Below are 17,112 nucleotides of genomic sequence, written 5' to 3'. Positions count from 1 at the left end.
GCGCCTTGTCGTATGATAAACATGTGAAATTTTTTTAACATGCAACCGTTGTCGTATCGAGTAAATTTGAAGTTTTTCTTAACTTTAAGGTGGAAATCTTTTTTATCCCCTATTTAGCACCGGTGAAATCTACCTCCGCCTTCCAGCGTGCCGAAAGAAATTATTTTCTTTGCGACTAATATTTATTTGAAAATAAAGTTGCTGTTAGATGTGTAAATAATATTTTATTAAAAATTTTAAGGGAAAAACAGGAATAGGTGTAAACAGGTTTAAATCTACACGAATCGTCATAATCAGCTGAATTAAGCGGAAACAATACCAATTACAATAGATTGTTGAACCGCCTTCCAAAGGATTAATGTAACAGATAAATAAATAAAAAGAACTAAACTATTATTTAGAACTCTTTGATGACAAATTTACGATACAAATGTTAAAAGTTTTAATATTAGATCTCTGATGATATATGATTATACCGCAAAACATGTGTATACACATAGTATTGACTTTTGTAAGAACGATTTATAATACAATACTATTTTGCAATTTAAATGTACTATGCGGTTATTATTAAATTTAAAAATCATGGTTGTTGCATAATTAACATTCTTCATCGCTTATTATTTTCCACTCTGAAAAAATAAAACCGATATGTGTACAGGTATATTTATGTTACAGACATATTATTATCGATTAGTTACACTAAATAGCTTAAAAATAAATAAAACGTTGTTTGTACCAAAAGTAATTTAAAGCAAACTTGTACAAAGGAAAGCTCAATGAAAGAAAAAATTTTTACACTTTTTACCAAGTAATAAGTGACAAAACAGTAAGGAAATTTTGTTACTGTTTTAGTACATTAATGTTTTTTTAATGGCATTTTTTTCTCATAAGTAAACTACTTCTTCCTCTAACCAGTCCCATATTTGCATTGGAATAGCACTTATTGTCTTAGTAAGTGACCTTGTCGGACGCCTTGGCAGTGTCGAGTTCGCAAACAGGTTTCGCAAGATGTTATTAAATACGTATGTGTTCCTGCGATCTACCGACTAAACCTCCACCCCCGGCTACTCAAACTTCCTGGTACAGCTGGTGTGCACTACTTCTGGAAGAGGGGAATGCGCCCTCACACACATTCAGACACCACAGTCAACAGACACTGACCTCACACGACCACAAGTTACCTCACATCAGACTAAAATCACACCACATACTCCACGACATCCAATCATCGCTCCAGAATGCCTCACGCCTCACAGTCCACACATCGTGCCACAATCGATCGGTCGCATCCGATCGCATAAACAAACACCTCACAGGCAATCGAACACTACAGCGTACTTAACTCACGGGTAACTAATCGGACGCGGGAGCGGGGTGCCCACGACCTCATCACACCCAGGCGACTCCCACACGTACGGGGAACCCCCTAGGCTCTCAGCCGCGTGCCTGTCCACCTCCGAACCCTCCGACGACCACTTCTTCTACCCCTGCGAGACTCCTTCCAGATGTACAGCTCCCCCATGATTTTCCTAACAAACCTTGCTACAGCCGTCCAGTTTTCCGCGGTTTCCAACATGATCTGCTGCAATTCCCTTCTATCTATGGTGTCCAATATTTCTCTCCTCGCATCCTCAAATCGGGGACAACAAAGGAAGACGAAATACGCTGTCTCTTCCTCGTTTACTCACACCGGACGACTAGCGGAATGATCAAGCTTAAACCAAAAACTATATTCTCTTAACCCAGCGTGGCTCGCTAGAAACTGTATGAGACTGTAATCCGACGAGCCATGAGACCTCTCGCACCAACTTCTTAGGTCCCCGTTAATGCGGTATGTCCATCGGTCTGTATCGCTAGTGTCCCACCGCATCTCCCATTCTCTCCTCGTTTCTTCCATAATGGAGTTAGCCACTCTCCTTTTTTCCGCAGGTGTTGACACCCGTTGCTCTTTAAACTTCTTCCTGCGGGTGATCTCCAGGTCGGTAATATTCCCGCCAACACTTGGACTGCCTCTCGAGAAAATGTGCGAAGTGCAGCTGTAATACGGAGGCAGCTCCTTCTGTGTACCGACTCAAAAGTACCCCTGTATACGCCGTATCTAGTGATCCCTCCCCGTATCTCGGCACCGTACAGTAACGTGGAGTATATCACTCCAGACAGAAGCTTCCTCCTCTGCTGCCTCAGTCCCCCGCAGTCCGGTAGTAATCTGGCAACCAGACGCATCACCTTTTCATGCCACAGACCTGCTAAAAAAAATTAAACGTTGAAATTTAAAGCGAATGAAAATTCTTACCTCGATTGTAGTTGAAATGCGGTGATGCTACGCTCCGCTTTAGAGATGGGTGTTTTTTAGATATTTCCGTTCGACAAAGTTTTGTGTATATAAATAATGTACTACAATCTATAAATCTTTAAATATTGTATTCCTTATATAGAAGTTAGAAACTGAAATTAATGCATCATTAAAACACCCTCACAGTGTATCCTTACAGTGTAATCCTCACAGTGTAATTACTTATGAGACAGAGCGTTTCTAAAACGGTGGGCTGGCTGCACTTTTTAGAATTCTAATCGTAAAACCAAACAAAAAATACCGTTAGGAAAAATGGCAATTTCTCCTTCGTTCTCCCACGGTCCGCCATCTTGTGATTTTTATATAAAAATGTATATCTCAAGTTCGGAAAAACGAACCATATTAATATTTGGTAAGCGTCTTGGTAATAAAGTATTAAAATTAGCGAAAAACAGGTCTTAAATACCTTCGCAAATTACAAAATGGCGGCCATGTTTATTTTCCAATCCGTTTTATCTCAATAAATATTAGTTTTATCAAAATTTATATTATTTGCTAAAATATTAAGCCTTTGAACAAAATGATGTTTTATTTTTTTTTTTAAATCGGTTAACAAATAGTCGAGTTACGGGAAAAAACTTTTGTGTATAATTATTAGGTGTATTATTGTGAGAAAATTATTACTTATTTGATATAAATTTACAGTACTAGAATTAACAATAAATAGAAACAATATTTCATCGAATTGAACGTAAAGTGGAGGTCATGAAAACACACATAATTACAACATCAATTTTCTCTAGTAACTCGGCTATTTGTCAACCGATTTTAAAAATTAAAATGTCATTTTGTTTAAAATAAAAGGCTTAATATTTTAGAAAATAACATAAATTTTGATAAAACTAATATTTACTGAGATATAAAGAATTGAAAAATAAACATGGCCTCCATTTTGTAATTTGCGAAGGTATTTAAGTCCTGTTTTTCGCTAATTTTAATACTTTATTACCAAGACGCTTACCAAATATTAATATGATTCGTTTTTCCGAACTTGAGATATAAATTTTTATACAAAATTAGTTTTACAAGTAGAATCCGAAAAAGTAAGCCAGCCCACCGTTTTAGAATGCAAAAAATCAAACAAAAAATTTAAAGAACAAAACTCAGTAGATGACTTTTAGAGATGCATTTTTTTTAAAAGGTAACTTTACGATTATTAAAGCAATTATATAGTATATATACATACAAAAAGTGAAATGCGTAATGGCTGCCATGTACAGTCGGCAGCACTACTTTACGCAAAGGCAAACTTGCCACTCCGTCTTCATGGAGCAGTGGAAAGTCGAGGGCTTTTGCCGTAAAAATGTTTTACAAAACTAATGAGAGTTTGGAGGGTACACAGAGGGAATTGTAAAGTTCCCATTCTTTTTTGTGTCATCTGAATTAACGCATAACGTTTTACAGTCAGCATTATTCATCGCGTTAAGGCTATACAATCGTGAAATTGTCTAACTTACTTTGTGATCCAAATAGCTTGCAATTTTTCAGCAACATGTCACAAAGAGAGTCAAAAGTTTTATACGTCATAGTTTTGTCTCCGTTGTATGCGCAAATCGGTTGACATACAAAATAAAGAGGACACTGAAAATCTTTATCGGTGCAGTTTACTTCATACGTTAAATAAGTTTCACTTGTTTCTATATTTAAAATTAACGAAAGCCAGTAGACACATATAAGTGAAACTAATAAAAAATATTAGTAATTTATCTTTGTTTTATTTCTACTTTACTAGTAAAAAAAGACCTAGGATAAATTTTCTCACTACTTGGGAAATATAATTTTTTTTAGGGAGGGACAGATACCCGACTAACCCACACTTGCATGCTTTGGTGATAAAGTAACAATCAACACTGGAAACTACCAACAATATGTTGTTAAAATTAACCTAATTCGGACGTATATATACGTCCATTTCTCGATTATACAAAAGATATGAAAAAATAAAGTTTAACTTTTGAAAATGACGTCATCCAGAAGACGTATATTTTTCATTAGACATACTTCAAGCCTTTCACCAAATCTCTCATAAAACACAACCGTTTGCGTTACGGTAGCATTTTCCTTTCTTATAGTCTTCTGAAGTTCATCCAAATTAGGGGTCTATTTACGTACACTTTGGATTTAGGAACTTCCTTAGGAAAAAATAACATCTACTGAGGTTACGAGAACGAGTAGGCATTGTTTGGCATTTTTGTTACATTTTGGTGTAACACCAAAATGGTATTAAGGGAACGCTGTTCAAATTCGTTTGTTTTCTTTGTTCTCCTGTCATCTTCTTTCTTCCTTACGACATGATCACTCGAGCGGATAGCCTTGATTAATACTTTTTTATTATCCTTAATCGTTAACGTAGTGCTAATAGTTAAGTGATAGGTGATAAATAAAACCGTATCATTTTCTTACCGTTTCGTTGTAGGGTAATTGCAGTAAAATATTTTACTATTATAATAAAATTTATGAAATAGTTGATAATAGTTGTAATTAATCGGCAGAAAATATGTTTTTAAATATTACACTACCTAATTATTTTGTTTTCTATTACAATAACGTACTTAGTCATCGTACTTTATTAATTAATTTCGCATTTTATCGGATAAATTTGGATTTAAAGTAATACGTGTAGTTTATGCTATAGATAAAGTACCTTATTTTAAGATCGTATTTTGATTTTAATATCAACTAAATATATTAATTAACGAATTCATAATAATTATTTATAAATTACGTATTAATGAGGTGTATTACGAAATAGTTTAATTTTGACGAATGTTAGTTCTGCAGTTTACATTAGCCGTACTACAGGTGTCAGCCAAGCACGATATTTTCGGTTAGGTTGGTAACGACATGGCTGCAGATATTTTGGCTCAATACTATATCACCCACCGGGTTGGTCTAGCGGCATCGCAAATCAGCCGATTTCCAAGTCGAGAGTTCCAACGTTCAAATCCTAGTAAAGGTAGTTACATAATTTTATATGGATTTGAATACTACTAGATCGTGGATACCGGTGTTCTTTGACGGTCGGGTTTCAATTAACCACACATCTCAGGAACGGTTGACCTGAGAGCGTACACGACTACGTTTCATTTATTTTAACACATATACCTTACGGTGGCTCCGGAGACAGAAAAAATCTGATGTGGGAACCACATGACTTCCTTGTACGCCTATTAAATTTCATATACACATTTTTTTTTAATGAAAATGTACATAAAATTTTATTTTATAAATAACTTGTGATATTTTTTCATCCTTTTTTTTGTTATTGTTATTATTAAATTATATTTATCGTATCGATTATTTTTTACAATCAGAGGTTAATAATTATTAATGAATCGATATATTTAAATTAAAAAAAAGAAGAAAAAGTCTGATTTAAACCGCCTTCCCCGTGTAAGATCCAAATATTTCATTAATTAACATTTTACTTGTCTATAACTTTGAACCGATGAAAATAAGTACCGCTTATGATATATCGCTGAAAAGCTCTCTCTGAATGAGGGTTTATTACTGCGGTTAAGAAAAAGTCCAAAATCCAGTTTTTTTTTGTAGTTTGAGCTTTTTTGGACACTTTTGGTCCAGTCGATTGCAATCAAAAGAGAGGTGCACAAATAGATGTTACAACAGTCCTAAATCAAACATTTCAATACCCTACGGCTAATCGTTTTTGAGTTATGCGAGATACATACGTACGTACGTACATACATACATACATACATACATACATACATACTTACATACGTGCGTACAGACGTCACGCCGAACTAGTCAAAATGGATTCAGGGATGGTCAAAGTGTATATTTCCGTTGAAATTTGAAAAACGAAATTTTTCGTCATCGCAATACTCCTTTACGTTCCAACGCGATGCAGTCGAAGTGGAAAATTGACTTATTCATTATTTACGGAGATATAAACCGAAAAACTGTTAAAGATGCGACCTGAAGTTTAAGAGGTGATAAATTAATTGTACGGGCTTGTATAAAACTTTGAGCGAGATTCGTAAGAGTAGTTTTTTACGACAAGCGATTGAAATCAAGCTACGCGACAGAAGACTAAAAAACCGGTGCCCTTTTCCCTTATGACAGCAAAAATATACATTTAAAAATGAATTTTAAAGTACGTTTAACATCATCAAACGCAGAATGAAATTATGTTAATTTTGATTCGGCTTGTTTTCGAAAATCGGACGGGGAGTTTTGTGTTTTTATAAGGTTTGAAATTCGAATAGTCGAGCGTAGAATGTACTTTCTGATTCCGTCGAATAAAATATTTCCTTTTTGTAAGAGGGTTAAGGTACAACAGTCTACATAGATCACAGGTCTGTCAAGTAATTCTATTTACCGAAAACCATCAAACCGATATAAAATGTTTTTGGTATTTCATTACTTTTACCCTAGTTACAATTTTAGAGAAATTTAATTTTATAAATAAAAAATGCAAAACGCAAATTAAAATTTCGTTTTTTTACGGCTTTAAATTCTGTATGCCTTCACCAACCCGGAAGGGGGAAGACATCCACCTTGTGACGTTACCGGTCGCCGCACCACCCCCTCCGTTTCGAGCCCTGAGATCCTCTAACCGATTACTTCTCTCAGTCGTCAGCCAGGCCTCGGTCGGGATCCCACCGATGTAAATGCCTCGGCAGACATCGCATCGGTAAAATACAAATCGAATTTTGCCTTCACGTAGGCCTCAAACGGTCATCTTCACATCCGACCTAGCATGATTTCCTCAGACTAACTAACCGAAACCGCGAATCCCGCGCCTAGTCTAACTTTGACAACACCGTTCGTGACTGTGCACGCCTCAGAAAACAAACGAGTTTTAAGATAAATCAGTGTTACACTCGTACCGATCAAAACGCCTTCACCGACCGGTTCAAGTTACCTCTTTTACGTCGCATTTATGAATTATAATTTTAAAAAAATTTATATTATCTGTACATTGAATTTTTCCTATCCTATCAAAAAATGTTTTTATAATGCGATTCGTTTAGATAAATTTGTTGTTCGCGTTCATATACCGCAAATAATTTTTTTTTTCACAAAAATAACTTAATTTAAAAACTATATCTAATTACCTGACACATCATTCAACGTTTTTCCTTTAGCCAAATACTCTTTTTTATATAAATTTTTTATCGAAGTAAGAATTAAAAGCAAAAATCATATATCTAATAAAATCGTTTCCGAATGCCGATCGGCTGGTCGGTTGGTGACGATAATTTTTTTAAATCTATATTTAAAAATATACTGTCGTTTAGAATTATTTACATAATTATACTGAAACATGGCGAATGATGATTACTTACAAATTAGTGTTGGATTTAAAAATCCTGATTTTGGCATATTTCTTTTAATAAAAAAATTTACCCGTTTCTGCTTATTTTTAAGAATTAATTGGTAGTACGGCCAAAGTATTTATGCGGTACATTAATAAACTGAAATGATAGTTTAGCAAATAACCGATAAGTCACGTACTACACATTACGATTGTTATTTAAATGCCTCTTAAATATTTTTAAACATTACTAATTATTAAACTGAAAACTTTAAATAAAAATGTTATTTTTTTTACTAAAAACTTTACTAAAGCCTTTTACTTAATTTTACTTTTTTAATACAGGTATACGAGTACGAAACAGTTTTTCCCTTATTCACAGCCTGGGTGGTTAGTACTGATAAGATAGATCTGAATCTCTTAACCGGCTTCGCCAACCGCTCTTCACATTTTCATTATCAGTAGCGGCTCGTAGCTAAAATCAGCGGGGATCAGTCCTTTTCAAGGCAACGGTTGAAGTTCTATACGTACGTACGTACAGACGTCATGCCGAAACTAGTCAAAATGGATTTAGGGATGGTAAAATGAATATTTCCGTTGAAATCTGAAAACCGAAATTTTTCTCCATCACAATACTTCCTATACTTTGTACAAGTAAGTAAAAACCTACTTTTATTGCAAATTATAAAATAATTTTTTTAAATATATGTACTGTATTAATAAAATAAATCATTTTTATTTATTTTCACGTATCGATTTGTTTTTAACTTGCAAAATCTCACAATATATAATAATTTAGGTGACAAAAATCAGCGATCAAAATTTGCATTATTATATTACATTATTATCTTTACAAAATTAAAAATACATAAATTATTTTGCCGATTTTGCTACAAAATAATTCCCGGCGATTGGTTTACCAAGTTTATATTTTTTCATAAATGCGCTCGTTTTGAAACTCTTTCTTTCCGCCCTATCACTGAAAAGAGAAAAATACATAAGTAATAAATTATAAACCTTTGCTCGCTTCAACCGGTAGACCGGAATCACATAAAAGTATTACATCCCACCATGTAGGTTTGAAAATACAGTTTTAAGATGTTGCGATAGCACAAGCAATAAATGCGCTGCTATTACACGTCAATAAATGTTTTATTCTCTTTGTATTTCTATATTTGAGCCGACAGTGCCGACGATTAACATATTACTAATTAAGGTATGCTTTTTTTTCGATAGTTTTATTAAATAAAAAGGAATCTAAAGTTAGGTTCGGCTAAATAATTTTCTTTTACATTTGTTTTACTTATGTAAACAGACAAAAAATTGTTTGTTTTATGATTCGCATAAAATATCTATACGGTTTTTAACTTCCAAATTAAAAAATATCGTTTATTATTAGATCGCCTGTTAAAAAATCAACACCCGTATTGGTAGTAACTATTTACGGGATAGAATTATCATAAACATCGCAAGAAGGTCGACACTGTTCTGAAAAAAATTATAAAGCTACAGGGGTTAACTTGTAATAACAAAAATATCTTTTCTTCTTTTTCTTTGATCCCTAGCTGGCGACTGGAGGAAGAGACTGGCCGCGCAACCGGTATACGATGCTGTGAGTGCCGCACTTTTCCGAACTTTGTTCACAACACTTTTCCGTGCTTTACCGTCTATAGCGATGATCCTGGCCTGGTCGAGATCAACTCGCCGATTCCTCAGGTCATCTGCAATTTGTTTTATCCAGATTTTCTTTGGTGCAGCTCTTTGAATTGTAGCAAGTCGCCTACAGAGGAGTCTGTGCGGCAAGCGATCTGGATCCATCCGGTACGCGGTTGACCAAGCCGTCTCAGCCTCCGCAATTGGATCTGCTCTTCGACTGTCGGTTCCTGCCCGCATCTGGTGATCTGATGACTTCATTTCGGATGCGGTCGTAAAGCTAGACCCGTATGATCAGATGCAGGCACCGCATTTGGAAACCCTGTAGCCGGTTCAAGTCTGTTTGGAAGAGGGTCTAAATTTCTGATCCGTAGAGCAGAATTAGGATGATAAGCGTGCGGAAGAGGCGGATTTTTGTCTGCATGGTAATCTTTGCTCGCTTTCGTAGGCACCATTTTAGCGAGACGAAAGCTGTAGCTGCCTGCCCGATCCTGGCGTGGATTTCAGCTGTAGATGCCGCTTTGTTTTACTGGACCGGCGATCCGAGATATGTGAATTATTGTATCTGTTCGATCTCAGCTCCTCCGAGGTAAACGATGGACTTTGAGCCGTCAGTTTTTAGTACCTTCGTTTCGTCAACATTGATCCTCGGTCCAAAGGACTCTGCTACACTGGAGATCTCATACGAAATATCTCGGCATCACTGGCAGCAAATATGGCGCTGCCGACTGCAAACATCAGGTCGGTTAGATAGTTATCCTTATCATACTGTACTCCACACCTCTCTGCAAATGCTTTTCTCATTATAGCGTCGATTAAAATGTTTAATAGTAGCGGAGAGATGACATCCCCCTGGCAAACTCCTGTTTGAATGGAAAACGAATTAGATAATTCGTTTCGGATTCGCACACAGCCGGTTGATCCGTTGCATGATGCTTGGAAAAAGCGAACGGTTTCCTGGGGTACGTGTTCGGCTTTCAGTGCATTCCACAGTGCAGACCGGTCGAATGCTGACTTGAAGTCGATGAACGCAACAACTGTTCGTATTCCGCACTTGATTTTTTTCTTCCATCAGCTGGCGGATGGCGAAGAACTCATCACATCAGCCACGATGCGGCCGAAATCCAGTTTCCTCTTCACGGCTCGTCTGTTCACGATTTTTCTGCAGTCCCACTTGAATGACTTTCATAAAGACTTTGCCGATGATTGAAAGGAGACTGATGTCACGGTAGTTTTTGCAATTTTGACTGTCCCGCTTTTTACGGATCGGTATGATGAAGGCTTTCTTCCATGTGGAAGGTACATACTCTATGAGCCGGATCGACTGAAATAGCGTGTGGAGTCGGTAAAACAGAATGTCTCCTCCAGCTTTGATCGCCTCCGCTGTGACGTCATCCACTCCCGGTACTTTTCCATTCTTCAATGTCCTTATTGCTGCTTTAACTTCTTCAATCGTTGGTTGATCACGACCAGTTCAGTCTGGCTATGGGTAGTGACTTGCGCATGGCGCGATGAAGGCGAACATGTATTTTGGGCCGAATTAGGTAGTGTTCAGATCCACAGTCTAGTCCTCGCATGGCACGCATATCCTGAAGCGATTACCGGAATCGAGAACTTTTCAGAACATAGCCCGACGCTGCAGAGTCAATGCCAGATTGATTTTGCCAAGTGATTTGGTGCTTGAGTGGATGTTGGAAGATCCTATTTCCTACAACCAGATTATTTTATGCTGCGAAGGGCAATAAGCGAAGGCCATTGTTGTCGATTTCATGCCTGAAGTTGCCCTTTGTTAGCTTCCATCCAAGCCTATTCGTACCGACGCGGGCATTGAAATCGCCGGCCAGAATGATCATCTCAATTGTTTGGATTAAATCCAGCGTGTGTTGGGGCTGAGTATAGAATTCATTCTTGGCTGGATCGAAGCTTGTTTCAGCAGGGGCACGGACTGACAGGATGTGGGTCCTGATAGAGCCATCAATGCTGAGGACTGCTAGCCGACATGATATTGGCTGGAAGGTGACTACGTTTTAGCCGCTCCTAAAATATATTTTTTTAAATATTAAATCAAACATTAAAAAAGTACATTCATCAGGAAATACACGCAATATTTATTTTAATAGTAGTCTAAAGCACGATAATTGCGGCAGTTCAGTTGTGGCACAACGTTGTTTTTTGCCAGCAAGCATATGAAGTCAGTAAATGAACGATTGCCTTATACGTAAATCTGTTGAGGAGGACGGCAGCAAGCGAAGTACTGAGTACGGCCGTGGCGAGCGCTCAAGTCTGTCGTCTGTTGAAGCTGACAGTCAGGTATCTGGTGTCTTGTTGCGCCATGGCGATTTTCCTGCCATTCTGCTGTTTCAGTGAAAGTTCTTTTATGTAAAACGTTTACATTAATTTTTTTAAAAATGTAACTTGCTTTAGTTAAAATCCTAGGATATTCTAGTGCATTTATTTTCTAAGTACTTAGTTCAGTTAGTATACTTTTGGTCTAAAGTTAAGTTTGGTTATGTTATTTTAACCAAAAAAAATGGATGGACGCAAAAGGCTTAGCGGTGCAAAATACCGAAAAGTAGCGGACCAGAAGATAATTAATTTTAATGAAATAGTAAGTAAAATCGTAAAATTAGATAATTAGAAAAAATATTAATCCAGGGGAGACTTCTTCCCTACCTGATTCGATTAAAGAGTATCTACGATCATCGATTGAACGCAGCGATGCTATATTGAACGCACCGTCGAACGCAGCGTTGAACGCAGCGATGCTATATTGAACGCGAATAGATTATTTGTTTCAGTTTTTAATTTTTTTATATATAGAACAATGTATAAGAAGGAGAAACAAATGATGGAAATTGATAGATTGAATAAAGATTTTAAACGTAAACGTGCGGCTTTCATGTTGGGTTTAGCCGAAGAGGAAGCTTTATTCCCTAAACGTTTCAAACCGATAATCGAACCGATCCAACAAATTAGAGAAAAAATAGATAAACCAAAACCGTCTCCTCTACCTCTGACCGATGGAGAAATTGATATAGATAGAGTAGGACGCGAATTGGGCGATAGACTGATGAGTAATTTAGACAGACATGAAGAGAGATGTGAACAGAGTTTATTGGAACAAGATTTAGAAGTTTCAGATGATGAAGAAGATGTAGCTTCTTCTACAATGTTATCTCAACAAACAACCCTACCATGTGAACAAACTCAAACTGCGTATGAAGGTGACGAAGAGCTTGTTAAATATATACATATTTTGCCAGACACTCCATCTACACAAATTTCTGAGACGCAAGAAACAATTACAGGTGAAGATTATTCAGAAGCTATAAAACCATACAAACAAATGTTGAAGACCGGTCCAAAAGTATCTCTAGATCATGTAAACGGTGTGAAATACGATAAAAATACAGATACGGCTACATTGGGCGATATTAAAATTGAATTTGTCGGTGATAAAATCCATTTGGGAGAGATGATATATTCGGCCACACCGGGCGTTCTCGAGCTGTTGTTGTTTAAAAATCCAGATCTGAGAAAAGTTCACACGGCAGATATGCAAACTTACGGTGAAATGTTGAAGCGTACCGGTGCTCACTTGACGGACGCCGGCGCAGTAAAAACGAATAAATCTTTCAAATACAACGAAGTCATCAGAAAACTGTTCCCTTCAAAAAGACCCGTCAAATCAATTTCACCATATAAGACACCATCGTCATCGTTCAGCGGCACCGGGCTGTTGCACGCGCAACTCAATTATAATCCGGTCTATTTATATTGGCACGATCCAAACGATCTGGTAGCTAGATTGCATACTCTTGTAGGCGAATATGACGCTGGAAACAAGGGCGTTTCTAACGAACTGATATCCATATTAAAGAATTGAAACAAGTTGAATTTGAAGAATAGATTATTTGTTTTTAATTTTAATTTTTGCAAATATAGAAATGTCACGATTAAGATTAGGTCGTAATGGACGTCGAACAGCGAGAAAACGAGGGCCTCCTGGGGAAGGTTTTTCGTCGACTAGTGATGGAAATTATGATATAAATCACCATAGATTATGCAACGTGTCCGATCCTATCGGTGATTCGGATGCGGTGAATTTGAAACATGCCAAACAAATTTCGTCGGGTTTCCCCATCACAACCGATGGAAATTACGATATAAAAAATCATAGGTTGTGTAACGTGTCCGATCCTGTCGATGATGCGGACGCGTTGAATCTGCGTCGAAGCAAAACTATGTTTGATGAATACACAATCCATCTGTATGAAAAGTTTATAGATTTAGAATGATTAAATGCATACGATGAGGTTATTAGAAAATACATAGAAGATGAAATGGAAAGGCTTGCTAACGATACTTTACGATTTATAAATGATGAAAACATCAAGTTTAAAACAAAAGTTGATAGATATATAGATGATGCGATAGAGACGGCCATTAAGGAAATTTTGGAAGCGATTAACAAAAACAATAATGATGGCATAAAAATAAATTTGGTTCGTCACGATGAATAATTTATTTGAATGAAAAAATAATTTTTTTTATATAGAGAGATATGAAGGTGAAGAAGAAAAATATTTCCAAGAAAAAAGGCGGACGCGGTATAATCGGGTCAGTAATCAATAAGGCTGTAGATTTATTACCGTTTGAAGCTCATATACCAGGTTACAATTATTGCGGTCCGGGCACGAATTTGGATAAGAGGTTGAAGCGTGGTGATAGAGGCTTAAATAAATTAGATGAGGCGTGTAAACTGCACGATATAGCATATTCGAAATATTCAGATAATAAAACAAGATCACAAGCCGATAAAGCGCTTGCCGAACGGGCTTGGAAACGTGTGGTCGCACCCTACGCAGTAACTAACGCGATGAAACTTAAATCCAAATTTGGCGGTCGATTGAGATTGAAGAAAGGCAGCGGTACGGCTAAGAAAAAAAAAAAATAATAATAATCGATTCAATACCAAATCGCGCTTTGTACGATCACGAAATGATTGAATACGTGAAACAATTGAAAATTCCACACTTCCGCGGTGTTTTTATGTTGGACGCTTTACCGAAAATGATTTGGAAAAATGAATGCTCGATAGTGAATTTAGACACTTCAAACTGCCGCGGTACGCATTGGGTTTGTTTCCGAAAAATCGACAAAAACGTAGATTATTTTGATAGCATAGGCGATGCGCATCCGCCTCCAGAACCGATGAATTATTTCAGAAACTCTAACGTAACGTACAACTACAATAGATATCAGACCGATGATGATGTGATTTGCGGTCGATTATGTTTAGAATTTTTATCCGAATAAATTATACGTTTTTTGTTTTTTATTTTTTCTAAATAGATATGTCGTGTCTATTATCGATTGACGGTAACAGTTCGATGATTAAAAAATCATTTTTTCCTCCGATCGATCTTTCAAAAGGCCAATACGAATCGGGTCTCAAATGGTTGATGACAGCCAACACTATCCCGAACGTCGAGGAAAACAAAAATAATAAATTTTGTTTCGCTTTGGAAAAGGATGTCAAAAAAGATGAAAATAATAATTATGTGTTGACAAAAAAGCAATACATAACAATACCAACGGGCAGTTACGAAATTGAAGATATCAGTAACTATATACAGAATAAAATGAATAAAATTAATCAAACCATCACATTGCGAGCTAACCCAAATACGTTACAGTGTGAAATTAAAAGCACCGTATGGATAGACCTGTCGGATACAGATTGCAGTATCGGCAGGCTGTTGGGCTACGGGCCGATAATTCTGAAAGCGAATGCAACGCATCTTTCGGATGAAATAATAAATATCGCTTCCGTGAATATAGTACGCGTGAAATTTAACATTATTTCGGGCAGTTATAGAAATGAAAATCAAGACCGCATTTTATATGAGTTTCCGCTGAGTGTAGATCCGGGCGATATGATTGAAGAATATCCTCCCTATATTGAATTTCTACCGGTAGATGTGAGAGCAATTTACGATTTAGTTATATCGTTGACCGATGAAAATGATAATTTATTGAATTTGCGTGGTGAACGAGTAAACACGATGTTAGTATTGAAAGAATCAAGGACCCATCGGAGTTTCTGAATATAATATTGTAATTTGGATTTTTATTTTGTTATTTTAGATAGACATGCCGCTAGTATTTGAAAGTGATGATGAAATTAATGTTAAAAAACGTTACAAATTGACCGAAGAAAGCGTTAAAAAATTAAAATCTTTAGGTTTTGAAATCGTCGACAGGAAACTTAAAAGCACCATTACGTTATTGAAATAAAAAAAATTAAACTTTCTCTATAGAGATGAATTATTTAATAGTTAATAAAATAGCGCGTTCAGATGAGTCCCTAACATATAATCAATTTCACAATCACTATTCCTTAGCGAATAAAATCGAAAAGGAGATTAAAATCCCTATAAATCAACCAGACGTGTATACCGTTCCGGGTGAAAGTTATTTGATTGTTTCCGGTAAACTCGTCGGAGCAGACGGAAAAAAATCAACTACTTCAGAATTAGTTAATTTTTGTGTGGCCTTCTTATTCCAGGATATACGATATCTTATTAACGCGCAAGAAGTAGCTTCGGTGAGAAATGTAGGCGTGACAACGGTTATGAAAAACGCTCTTTCAATGACAAATTCTACGTTGACATCTGCCGAAATAGCGGGATGGATTAGTGGAAAAAATAAAGTCCATTTAGATGAAAATGGTAATTTTAATTTACGCGTACCGTTATCGATGCTGTTGGGTTTCGCTGAAGACTATAAAAAAATAATCATAAACAACAGACAGGAATCGGCGTTGAGACGTTTTGATAGCGATGTAAACGCGATATGCGCTACGGTTTCCGACCATAAATCTAAGATAGAATTAACAGACATCGTGTGGGTTGTTCCGTACCTCAAGGTGGCACCCGAATATGAATTGGAATTAGCTAAAATAAGAGATCAAAATAAAGATGTGCGTATGGCGTTCAGAGCGTGGGACCTTCATGAAAATACGGCGGTTCCTCAAACAAATTCTTTTATACGGAATGTGACAACGTTGTCGCAAATTGATAAACCGCGTTATGTTATTGTAGGTTTTCAAACCGATAGGAAAGATAAAGCCATGAAGGACGCGTCAGAATTCGATTCGTGTAACGTTAAAAATATTTGTGTAATGATTAATTCGAATAAATATCCGTATGAAGATTTACGAGGGAATCAAGCGTTGATGTATAGAATGTTTATTAATTTTCAAAAATCATATTATAAAAATATAGATTCACCGTACACGTTTTCAGATTACAAAACCAAATACCCTCTGTATGTGATCGACTGCTCGCGTCAAAATGAATCCGTAAAGATTGGTGTAATCGATTTGAAGATTAAAGTTGAAGCGGAAGAGAATTTTAAACCAAATACAGTAGCATACTGTTTATTGATATACGATAATGTAATCGCGTATTCTCCGCTGACTGGTAAAGTGATAAAGCAAGAATAATAAGTGAAAGGTCGCAGATATTTTTATTTTCATTTTTTTGCCATCGATAGATTTTTAGTTTTGTATTATTTATTTTGCGCGAACAAAGGTTAATGCTACAGACCAGGGAATCCCCATGATGTCATGCATACGCTTTATTATGTTATTTGTATGAATGACTTACATTTCTACCGTTTAATCGGTATTTTGCAGCATATCACAAATCTGAAGGAACATATACAATAGATAAATAAATAATTTTTTCCCTCGATAGATTATTTGCATTGAATTATTTATTTTACAATATAGATTTCAAATGGAAATTTTTAAAAT

The 17,112-nt window shown here is 36.3% G+C and overlaps 1 long non-coding RNA gene across 1 annotated transcript in view; it reads right to left on the bottom strand.

The window, feature by feature from the left end:
• Nucleotides 1-460: 460 nt before the first annotated feature.
• Nucleotides 461-17,112, bottom strand: part of LOC142333197 (uncharacterized) — a 56,147-nt gene continuing 39,495 nt past the window's right edge. Inside the window, exon 4 of the long non-coding RNA XR_012758551.1 lies at nucleotides 461-632. This is a non-coding gene — a long non-coding RNA (uncharacterized LOC142333197). The remainder of the gene's footprint in view (nucleotides 633-17,112) is intronic.

Source organism: Lycorma delicatula, chromosome 12 (assembly GCF_047948215.1).
Source record: "Lycorma delicatula isolate Av1 chromosome 12, ASM4794821v1, whole genome shotgun sequence".
Lineage (NCBI taxonomy): Eukaryota > Metazoa > Arthropoda > Insecta > Hemiptera > Fulgoridae > Lycorma > Lycorma delicatula.
Note: the sequence above shows the minus strand (reverse complement) of the source record. Positions and strands in the feature narration are given on the sequence as shown.